Consider the following 12,573-nt stretch of genomic DNA (forward strand, 5'->3'; position numbering starts at 1 on the left):
CTATTTGCCAAGTGAAAAAAAAGGGCAGGTAGACGAAATGTATCTGAGGGAGTCACATATTTCAGCAGGATGAGTTATAATTTGAGGGAACAGTTTTATTGTGTACTGACATGTCTGTGAAACTCCTCTTTAGAAATCTGATTGGAACAGAAAAATCCAGATTGGTAAACGGCACCCTCCATTAGTTCCTAAATGATGAGAGTAACACAAGGCACCAAGAGAGAAAAAGTTTCTGTTTCAATAACATCATCTATTGGGCATTCCCCAAACAGCTAAATCCCAAACAGATTGGGACCTGGAATACAGAAATACAGCATTCCTCACTTACATCCTGTTAGAGAGCTGAACAGCAAAACAGAGCAAGTTCAAATAGAAACTCTGTGTTCAATCCAACAGCTTTTAATTGCCATTCCAGGGAAGTGCTCTCCCACCCAAACACCTCAGGCAGAACAACCTGAAGCCCGTCATGTCCCACCATGCAGCCCAGCTACTCTCAGCAAGCGATGATTTCCTGCTCTTCTCAGCCTGAGCTTTCTCTCACCCAACACATAATAAGCAACTTATCCACCAATCCTCCTCACCTAGCAAAGAAACACAAACACTCTGCAGTTTTCCACTGGGGGGAAAAGACCCAGAACCGTAATAAATTAACATATTGACAATTTTGGAGAAAAGCGGCAAAAAAATAGAAACTGAAAATGATACTTGTCAGGAAACTGCTTGAGAGCCATTCAGCTGTGCCCTGTGCAAGGAAAGCTCAAGCAATCTGGAAACCTTCAGCAGACAAAAATAGGAATTCTCACCATAAATTACTGCTTTCTCCAGAATTCTTTTGCCTGTGTCCTCTGGATTACATACTAAGGTGCGTTTAGCAATAGTCAATACAAGACCCATGAATGATTAATAAGCTTTCCTATTATGTGATACTGATGGTTATCCTCGTGTTAAGGGACAACATTTCACACAAGATACAATACAACTGATACCCATAAGGCTCTGAAACAGCAGAGACCTTTCAATATCCTTTAACCATCTGCAAGGACTCTGATTTCCTTGTATCTACTTCCCTCACCCAACAGGGTGTCTGTCCTGGCACTCTGTTTGACCAGAAGATGAAAGTTTGTGTCTGGGTGCAGTTTCCAAATGTACTTTATAAAGGTATAATTTTGTTTCATTTATAATCCAAACATATTTTTGAATTTAGGGGGGAAAATAATGAAAAAGCAATGTTCTAAGGTATATTTTTAGCAGGACCGCTGCCAACTATTGTGCCTTTAACTGCTGCAAGCAGAAAACAGCATTAACATGAAAATTATGTGCCATGTGCACATTATCAAAAAATTACCTTCTGCCCAGAGGAAAAGGTACTTGCCAGTTGCACAGGTAGTGCCATGCCAGGACAAACCCAAGGGGATTTCATTATCATACAGCAATTTTGTGTGGAATTTAACTTGAACCTTTCAGCAAAGAGCATTAGCTACACTGAAAATATTACTGCTAAGCAAAACTGAAGTACCCCCAGAAAGGAAAACCATCCACACTGCCGTGGCTAGGGCCACACAGGCTCAGAGCTGCGGCACATGGAACAGCTTCCAGGGAGCACAGGGAGATGGAACATCCCTGAGGAGAGGCTCCCAGGCTGGGGCTGCTGCCACACCCAGCTGCAGCACAGCTGGCTCAGCCTGCACAGTGGGCACTGCCCGCACATTCCATCTCCTGTTTGGGCCACAGGGGTTGTCACTCTGACTGCACCACGAAGCTTGGGAAATCACTTTTTTCCTAGAAACCTCTCACGTTATCAGAAATACATATTAAATGTAATCAGATTTGCTGGTCAGCTTGCTGTGTCGTTTCTTTAGTTTTTCTTTATATCAGAACCAGATGGCAAACACAGAAAATACTCAGTTTCCCAGCACTTCATCAGCTGCTTCAGCAAGCCGTGACAAAAACCACACAGGTATCCTGGTAGAGAACGGCAGTGATGCAGCATAGAAGGGGGCAGTCAGTCTTCGTCATATTGAAAGCACTACAGTTAGACACTTTCAGTTCCAGCAATGACAATGATAAATGCTCTGTAACTCTAATGGTAAAATTTTAAATACTAAAAAGGCATCAAATGCGGATTGAAAGGCACCATGTCAAAAAGAAATATTTTCCTTCCATGAAAAACAAAATTCCCTTTTCGTACTGTAAATGGCACTAAAAATAAATAGGGAAATGTGGGTGTGGAACGCAGTGGTTTTTATGGAAAGCAACCCACAAAACCCACGATGCATATGAAGCTCACATTAGTCAACCTGGGACTAAACAATGACTCCTGAAGACCTACAGGTAATAATTTTGCAGTATTCATCGCCTTGAAAGAGAGTTCTGGAACCAAGGGAGCACTCCAGGTGCTTACAATAGCTCAGTTATCAGATATCTGCATCTTCACATCATCAGGAAAAGATGGGTTTGAACCTCAGGAAAGTTGATTCTCATGGAAACACATTCCCACTGACAAGCAGCCAGGACAAATTCATGCCCACCACAGGCACCTGTATGTGTTCAAGGTTCATTCACACAGGGGAGGCTTTACTTTAGAGCTACCTTTGAAATGTGTTCCCCCCACCTCAGGTTAAGGTAACCCCCAGTCTAATTCCAATCTCCCACTGGCAGACCAGCTCCTACCAGCCAGGAACACGCTGCCTGCTCCAACAGCCTGGGAGGTGCCACGACAGAAATTACAGGAAACAGCTCTCAAGGGAAGGGATGAATACACAGACTGCAGTAAAACTCCACATGAGATACTTGCTCAGGATATCATGTTTCCATGAAATGTAGTTGCAATTATCCAAAGCCATTATTATGAATATTTTTCCCAGTAAATGCTGTTACTTGGCAGTACAGTGTATTTATTTCATTCCACTACCTATAGGTAGTTTCTTGCTTTCAAAGCCAAGCACAGAAACCCTGCCATGGAATGCAAATTTCATGTTATAAAATGGTGAATTTTTTTTTTATTAATAATGAAAGGAAGAAACAAGCCTGCTTCTTTCCCCCCTTCCTGCTCAGCAACACTCATTTCTCAATGCACCTACTGATAAAACTGTCCCTTGTCACAACTCACCACTACTTGTTAAAACACAAAACTCTGCATCCAATGGCTGTGATTTGACATGGATGAAAATTGCACACTTTTTATACTTGTATTGATTATTCCCTTTCTGCCCCCATCTATCTCTCCTGTTATATTTCATCTTAGGAAGCTGCTACAGTTGACACAACCACAATACACGGGGTATCACCCCACAATTTCAGAAAGCTTTAAGCCCTCACCCAGAGTGACTCCATACCACATCAAAAGGCTTCAGGAATCTGCCCACAGAGAGTAACACCACATCACTTCAGAAGGCTGCAAGCATCTGCCCTCCTTGTTCTGTAGCCCAATCCTTCATTCCCTGTTGCTGCCCTGCCCCTGTGTGCCCTCTGTTCCCTTTGGAGGTTGGTCAGTGCCCCTGGGCACTCCCTGGCTCATTGCTGTCAGTGCTGCTCACCTGCTGCTCACAGCTGTGCCCACTGGGGATGAGGTTCAGCCCCATCCCAGTCACCACAAACTGTGTGCCTACAGAAAGCTAGACCAGATGACCTGCAGAAGCCTCTTCCAAAAAAATCACTTTATGATTCCATTAACCCTTGTACTGCAAGAATCCTGCAGGTTCTCCAGGAAAAAAGCACTTTGTACAGAGATCCATCCAAAAAACAATTTTATATTTCACACCATAGAAGTAATAATTCTGGGTATGGCCACGAATATTTAGAATTATTTGTGGAATGCCATGAGTTTTCTCAAAATATATACCCACTATATCTACATATGAGAAGCTAGCTGTCCATTTCTGTGTAGAAAAACATTCTGAGACTTAGTTTGCCCTTGTTTGCATTAAACATATGGACAGTAAGAGTCTACCAGGTCTCCTGTGCTTGTTCTAGCAATTGTGACAAGACTGGCAGGCCAAAAGGGATTAGCACAGGTAGCAGGAACAGGAGGCATTTCAAATTGATCAAGAGTCATAAATTTGTTTCTTGTAAAATGTCATTAAAATATTCTACAGGAAAATCCATTATCTGTCCTAACATACAAAGCCATCCTCAAGTTTGCCCAATGCCAGTGTCACATCATCATGTACAACACTGATGTGGAAGTGTGTTACTGTGTGGTCTTCTCACCTTCAGAAGGTCTGCTTGACATCAGTATAGAGAGATATTAAAGGGTAATTACAGGTGTTCCAGGACTGAAGTCACTTGCCTCTGGCCTGATGCTGTTCAGCACAGCCCAGCCATACAATAACCCTTCTGAGAAGCACTGCCTGTCGTGTCTTGTTATTTAAATACTGAAAGGCAGATAAGTATTCCACTTAAAAGAGACAGGGCTTAATCTGTAAACACTTCAAAGTGATCTCTAATAACTTGGTTTTATCTCATCTTTTTTCATTTTTACTGCAGCTTTGATGTTCCCCCTAATCTTCCTGCAACCCTCGGCTCAAGAGCACATCTCACACTGGAGTTTTGAGACTGCTCCACATACCCCTACCCCTGACATATCAAATAGAAGTCCCCAGTAGGTTCCAGCAGGCAATCTGGAGCACTGAGCAGTGAATGGGGTGGCCGTGTGTGGCACTCACTGCTGACAGGTGTGCGTGAGGACACACTGGGACCTTATCTTCCTGCTATTTGCCACACCCAGATGGGTGATGTGACAGTGACAACAGGTGAGGGGAGCAATTGCAATACTATTTACAAACGTTTCACCTTACCACCGTGATTTTGTTAACTTGTCACAGGCAGATATTTGTGTTTCCTCGAGAATCTGTCCATGTTATTCTACTCAGAGATTTGAAATCAATAATATACACAAACAACAGACACTTCTGGCAGACTAATTTTTTAACATTTCCTTTTTAATGCAAAGCAAGCCCCATGCAAGCTAATTTCCAAAGTATCAAGCAGATATAAAAATAGGATTGCTTTCACTCTAGAAATGTTTTTTATAACCTGATGCTCCTTTCTATGTGGAATGGAAAATCAGTGACTATTACTCTCCAGAGAAACTACTTGCACTGTAAAGTCATTTAATAAATATTACTTCTGGAGCCACACTGTCCAATTTTAGTTTCTATGCTCATTGCACTAAATTACTCTTCCTAAAATTTCACGTAAGAGCATAAAACTAAAGATCCTGTAGTATGAAATTCACTGCGGAACAGAAGCCCAAACTATCAGAAAACAAACAGCAAAATTTCACAGAAAGGAACTCAAATGATTTGCCTACCAGCAATGATTTGCTGAAATAACCTGTGAATTGCAAACATAAACCAAAATAAACAAGAAGTTGTCCACAGTCTGCTTGAGGACAATGGGGAAATAGAAAGATTAAAAAGCTACAATTCATTCACTAATTCACAACTACTGATTTATTTGCCGAGTTACAATGGCATTTGGTCTGAAAACCAAACAGTGGTGACTCCCATTACATAGATTTCAGATATAGTATTTCAAGCACATGGCTGGGCCAGTCTGGATCATTTTCTTGTTTACTTCTTCCATTTGCTTGTTGATTTTAAATTCAGACCAATTCCTACCCAAGCAGCACAAAAGTACAACTAGGTTAGGGATTTTCATTTGTGTATTTGCAGTCTGTATTAATAACAGTATGAATATTTATGCCATACAGTAATCATGTCCAACTGAGCCTGTATATTTTAAATATATTCATTTTGTGTCTTATTATTAAGAGATCCCACTCTGAACTGTGGCACAGACAGACTTTGGATGGCAAACCTCAGAGAACTTAATTTCTACATGTTTGACTTCCTAAGAATATCTACAAACTTTGGTTAAAAATACCCAATACATTTCCATTTAATTATAACTTCAGACTCTGCCTGAAGTTATAATTTATTAATTTTACATATCACTGAATGTGGCTGTGGATATCTGAGTCACCTTGTGCAATTTCTGAAGGTGAAAAAGCCACAAAAGGAAGAAAAACAGTTCTGTCAGTATCAGGGTATAATCAATAACATCCTAGATTAGACAAACAGTGCCACACTATATCATTCCAAATTTTTCAAAGAAACATTCTAAATTGAATTCTTAAATAATTTAAAGAATCTTCTTAATATATATATATGAGATATTAAGAAAGTACTTTACAAGATACCTACAACTTTCATCACCTTCAGCTGAACCCAGTTGAACTGAGCCTAAACTTTCAACATTTGTATAGACAAACTATAAAGTCCTTACCATAAAAAGAAAAATTTAAGAGATTCCTTAAGAAATATACTCAAATGAACAAATTAGGTAATGTAACTGAATATCCACAATTTTTAAGCTCACCACGTGCTGTTAAAAATGAATAAGAGCACACTGTTTGCACAGTTGGTGACTGGAGTCCATTTGGGTTCCCCTTCCTTTTAATTTTCCATATATTAACATTACCTGAGTAATTCTACACAAATTAATTTTCAGTGGGACTCAATTACATACGTATTTACAGAACCTGTCCTTTCTATTAATATTAGTTAAAATTTAGGCTGAAACAACATGCTCTTCTACTGATACTTTCACTAAAAGGTAAAAATTATTTTAGATACTACATTTAATTCAAAAGAAAGCAGACTATCAATCACATACATGAGAAGTTTGAATTTTCTTACTTTTTCAGTAGAAAACCCCAGAGAGCTATATGTTATCAAAACTAAATAAAAGTTAATGTATTTTTATATATAAATATATATATTTTAATATATTAAAAACAGAGTCATTTTTATATGTTGCTTCAAAACTACCCTACAGAATGTAATAGGATTATGTTGTATGAATACACTTTCTTCAGAAAAGTTTAAAATTTCTAGAAGAGAAAAATTCCTTTTCCCAGTTCATAAGGCATTCCTGCTAAATGTCAGCTCTAGTATGATTTAATAGAAAAAGAAAAAATCAGTAGGATTTCTCCAAAAGAAAATTAAGAGTTAGTTTCCCATGGCATAACTCGTTATCTGACACACAATCAACCCATGAAAATAAAGGAATTTATAAGGAAAATGACAACATTTGTACCACTTCAGTATAAAGAGCAGGAGTAGAAAGATCTGTATTGAAGAACGGAGACGTTTATAGTTTGAATATTTCAAACATTAATTTATTTTGTAGCAATTCCTGTGAGCAAGTAAGGAGAAATTTTATAATAGCATCATATATTTACAAAATTTATTCTCAAGTCCTCTCAGCAAGCAAGAATCCCGATGTTCACAGTAACTGTGGGTAATTCCACACCTCTTTCACGTGCATAAAGGAGTGCATGTGGCCATTACTGTTTTGGAGTCCCTTTAAGTGCAGGGTCAGGCAGCTCCAGATTGCACAGCCAATGCAATTATTCATTTACAGCAATCAGATCTCCCCAGTAACTGAACATGAAGATTTAAAACTCTTTCAGAGAGTATTGGTATTGGTTCTTAATGTCTGCAAAAGTATTACTGAAAACAGTGTTAAACTTAGATTTCTCCCTAGCATTTATTTTTACATAATATGTGGTTTGTAAGCATAAAAGGGTATTAAGACAGGTGAAAAGAAGAGGAAGAGGGAGAGAACTTTTAATTCCTCCTACATGGAAAATTCTGCAAGCAACCTATGATAAATATATTAGTGTTGGCTTTCACAATTGTTAGAATGAATACAGCGTGTTTTATAATGTTGACTTCTGTAAGAGAGGCTTTGCTGAAGTTTAGAGTTCTTTTACAATGTGAATGCTGTGTTGTGATACCAGTGTAGGCTGGGAGTTGCTGTAATGTTAACATTTAACCAGTGAAAGAATCAGGCCTGTTGAAGGTATTGAAAAGTAGCAGACGGCCACAACGAGGATGACTGCACATGCTCTGAAGTAGAGGACAGAGTAGTGACTGTATTAAAATATTTTAATATCTATAACCATTTATGAATATGTATTTGGCTGATGCAATATAAGAGGTACTGCTGTGTTGACTGCTGCCCCCAGCTGCAGCTAAGCACCCAGTGCTGTTCCTTTTGCTTTATTGAATTTGTCCCTTATTATCTCTTATGTAGTTTTCTTTAAATTTTAACTGAGTGGGCTTTGTTTGTCACAAACCCAATACTTAGTAAACCAGGGAATGCAGCTGGAACCAGTCCAGGCTCTGCTTGAGAAACAAAAGTTACTGAAGTGTTGGTCTTTTGCTTCAAATAAACGTCTGGGCAAACTGGCCAGAGCGAGATTAATTTGGAAGTCATTATTCACCACTACAGACTCTATTTTGTTTGATGGAGAAAAGGATTATAAACAAGCTTTGTAGCATGTCCTGCCTGATCAGTGGGTGGTGTTAACAACCACCAAACCCAGTCCCTGGCGCAACCCAAAAAAGCTCTGAACACAACTGGCTGCTCACAGCTCAGCTCTGTCCCACCAGCCAGGCTGCAGCTGCAGGGCTGCTCTGGGCTCCACTGCAGAGCCTGACAGACACGGACCATGCTATGCAAACAAAGCCAGTTTATTACACTAATCACCAGTACTTATAGCTCTCTAACTTCCCGACAAAATTTTCCACTTGACCCCTTTGCCCCGTTCCCTTAGTAACACAATGTTTTCTGTTATCAAGTCCCTGTTACGTTCTTTTGCGCCAGCAGTGTCCTTGTTCCATCATCTCTCCTCAGAGGGGTCAGAGTGACCAGACATGGTGTCTTCAATTTTGTTCTTGACTGGAGTTTATCTCTCCCACAGCTTCCACTGTATCAGCCAGGAGGTCTGTGGCACTGCCCAGCTCAGCTTCTGTGCCCGTCTGATCTTCCACCCTCTGTTATCTACACCTTGAACATCCCAATTGCTGCAGCACCACACATCACCAATGAGCTCCTTGTAAACTGCTTGTTGCAAAAATGGCTAGCAACAAAACAAAATAAAGAGTCTGTACACACACACAAGGATGATTTCCCCCTTACTTTAAGAATTCCTGTCTTCCCCTCATCTATGCCTTCATTTTCCTTCTTTGATTTATACATCTCATGACTTGAACTGCTATTAAACTTCTGAGGAAGAGTTGCAAAGCCTGTGAGGGATTAGAAATCTCCTGATAAGACAAAAATTCTATAACTCTGAAAAGTTTCCCTTGGACATGTCCATCCATTTGAGCAGTTTGGGTAGCATTCCCTCAGGGCCCAGCGTGCAGCTAAGTGCAACAGCACATGGACAGCCAATCTGCCAGCTGACCACCCTGCAGCCACCACTGCAGCAATCCAAGTGCACTGTGCCCAAAAAGGGATGAGTAGTTTGTATGATTTGTTTTAGTGCAAATGATGCTGATTTAGGTACATTTGGTATGCTTTATCACCTCAAAATTATTAGAAGCATGGAAAGAATGTAATAAAGAAACACCAATTATCAAGTGCTGCCTCAGTGCATGCAGAACACCCAACTGTCTTTCACAGGTCTGAATGTAAATAAACCTCAGCTGCTTCTTAAATTTCCCACTATGCCCAGTTTTGGTCTGGAGCTTGTCCTTCCTCTGAGTTCCCTTGGCTGGGGCTCCTCAGCCCCCTCACAAGTCAGCAAGAGCAGAGGAGGATTCTGTGTGTTACACCTGGCAGAGGCTGACACCTCTCCCTGTCCCTTCTTATCTGGATCAGACTGATGCAGCTTGTGTGTGGCCTGGGTAAAGCTCAATACTTAACCCTTTCCTCCTCTGAGTCCTTTGCCAGTCCAGAGAGCACCACCTACATTCTGCTGAATATATTTTATATCTATGTAAAATTAAGCCACAGAAACCACAGCTGGTGAGGAGCACCACACATTGTCACATTTCCAGCCACAGGACAAAATAACTTCTCCCAGAAGGGGAAGATGGACATGGGCATAACTGTCCCCAGGATAAAGCTGTTGGCCCCATGGGGCTCTCAAACTAGAGCAATCAATAAGAATTAATCTGTAGCTTCCAGGACTTTAATTGTTCTTCCAAATTTCATCTGAGCCCAGTGAAAGTTCACACAAAGGGTAGCTAGTGTGATTTAACCTGTAAGAAACTGCACATACACATGTTTAGGGGAGAAAATCAGAGCAAATTATCCCATGTGCTATTGAGAGGAAAGATGTGTGCTAATATCTTTACAAACCTCTGGCATTTGTAGATTTTCCTGACACTATCCTTTTCACCTGATCCATAGATTTTCAATAATTTAAATTTTCAAAATACTTGGTTGACAGTAAAATTATTGCTGCTAACACATCGCCTGCCAGGAAGGAGTACATCCTTGATTAACCTCTTTACTAATCTGAATATTTCTGGAGGATTTCCATGGAAAGGCAATACACACACTGATAACAAATGTTTTACAAGGAGCAAGAACACTGCTCATAACCTAAAACTGCTTACGTGGGCTTTAGCCTATTTTGGGGTTAACGTGTAGCAGAAGGAGAGAGCAGGACTGTTTCTGCCAAGATGCACTATGCTCTCAAATGTTTCCCAACCACTTTCTTCACCACTACAGAAGGGAATTTTTAAATTTAAATATGAAGTGCAAATTAAATTAAGAGTTTGGGAGGTTTATTTCTTTATTGTTCTTAATTGTCATCTTTTGATTCAAGGACATATTCTGGGTGATGTGGTATTTTCAGATCCAAATGTTCAAAGATGCTGAGTCAGGCTACAAATTCCATGAGATCTTATAGTGAAATAGCCAAGTGGAATGTTTTACTTCTATTTTTTATCATCTGTTCCTTAAGTAGTGTCAAGGTCCACAAACATTTGTTAGCCTGGAGCTGGTTTGTGTTTCCCAGAAAAGCAGATCAATCCTTGAGGCTTGCAAGCATATATATGAGACATGAATTGCCTGTACTGAGCCAGGGAGAAAGAACTGAAACTCAAGATTGTGCCCATATAGGAAATAAAGATATGATAAGCATAGGGAAAAAAGTAAACTTTTATCCATTATAAACTAGTCTTGAAGTCTTACTCATCAATAAGACACAAAAAATCCCCAGTTTTATTATTTTACATCTCACTCAGACATATTGAGAGCTAGGATTTGGACATTGCTCTCCAGAGGTTTCCCTACCTTACTCCAACTAGCCTAGAATATAACGGCAACTAGCAAAAGTCGTGGGAATTCTGTCTTGGATTTCAAGTTACAAGATTTGCTTTCAGGGTATAGCTAAAAAATTAAAAACAAATTAAAATCATCCTAGTTTTAGATAAATGTAAACAAACAACCAAAAATTAAACAAATACAAACCCCCCACCACAATCCCACTTTCCCACTTTTTGTAGGCTTACAAATTATCTCACAACTCTATCATACTTGTTAAAGGCTTTTGGTGGTGTTTTGTTGCAGTTGTGAGTTGGTTTGGTGGGATTCCTGCTGTTTGGGGTTTTTTTGAGACCAGAAGAATAGTAAAAAAAAAATAAACGTGTTGCTCATATGACTTTGGTAAAAAAAAAATAGAGCAGAATACCCATTGTCCATGGCTACTTTCTTAAAACCCAGGGGACCACATTAATTACTGATGGAACACATAATCCTTGTCTGCCTGCTGCCAAATCTGTTCTCTCACAGGGAGTTGCAGAGAGGATCAGGGTCTAAGCTCCCTCCAATGCACCTCCTGATATTGCTCCATTACCAGTCTGCACCAGGGCATCAGCTGAGAACATGGCTCCTGCACAAACTGCCTGGGGTTAAATGAATTTTAACCAGAACGAGATGCCTCACTTGGCATCGTTACAAAATAATCTCTTTCCAAGGGGAATGAAATCAATCCATTCACCAGCGAGCTTTTAGGAGACTCACTGCTCTGCCCTGTGCTCATTAGCTGTGGAAGTGGGAAAGCAAGTCATTTTCTAATGTACTTCATGATGTCTGATTAAAAGGGCTGAGAGGAGGGAAGACACTCAAACCTAAATTCAGTCTGAAAGCTGCAGCTCTAGTGAGTAACACGAGAGTTTCTGAAATGCAAAGACCAAGCTCTGCTCTCATCAGACTGAGGAATAACTGCAGCAAACTGCTGGCATATGCTGAATTTACAGGTGTCTGTGGTGCATCACCAACACGGGGTGGTGTGCTTCTGTTTGGGTTTAAGAGAGAAAATAATGCTGGAAAAGGACAGGCCTCTGAAAGACGAGCGTTACATAAATATGAAATAGAAGAGGGTACCCTGATTTAGGAAGAGAGGATAAAGAGCACAGGCAGATTTCTGGACGAATGGTGACAGTAATCTGACCGTCTGGCAGAACCTGTAACAGCTGATTAAGAAGGGAAAAAGGTGATTAAAGCATACTACAGTTTCATACAGTACTGTCATCTTTAAAGCTCTCAAAAAAGGGCTTTTTATAGGGTCCGACACAGCACATATATAAACACACTGTAACAGCAAGAAGCTAAAACAAGTGAGTACAGAAGAAAAAAAAAAAAAAAACAAACAAAAACTAACTAATTTAAAGTAACTTGAATTAGCACAGAAGAGCCTCAAATTCAGGTCAAACTGAGCAGACTTCAATAAACAGATTCAAAGCCACTTAGTAGTTTAAGTACCCG

General features: G+C 39.9%; 1 protein-coding gene across 4 annotated transcripts in view; it reads right to left on the bottom strand.

Moving 5' to 3' along the window:
* The window catches only part of SPSB4 (splA/ryanodine receptor domain and SOCS box containing 4), a 149,988-nt gene that overhangs the window by 97,907 nt on the left and 39,508 nt on the right, over positions 1–12,573 (bottom strand). The window contains exon 2 of one of the 4 annotated variants that reach the window (XR_010441458.1): positions 8,423–8,932. The exons of the other annotated variants lie outside the window; for them this stretch is intronic. The gene's annotated coding sequence lies outside the window, so the exon portion shown is untranslated. Of the gene's footprint in view, positions 1–8,422; positions 8,933–12,573 lie in introns of those variants that run through there. 4 annotated transcript variants of the gene reach the window in all.

Source organism: Zonotrichia leucophrys, chromosome 9 (genome assembly GCF_028769735.1).
Source record: "Zonotrichia leucophrys gambelii isolate GWCS_2022_RI chromosome 9, RI_Zleu_2.0, whole genome shotgun sequence".
In the NCBI taxonomy this organism is placed as follows: Eukaryota; Metazoa; Chordata; class Aves; order Passeriformes; family Passerellidae; genus Zonotrichia; species Zonotrichia leucophrys.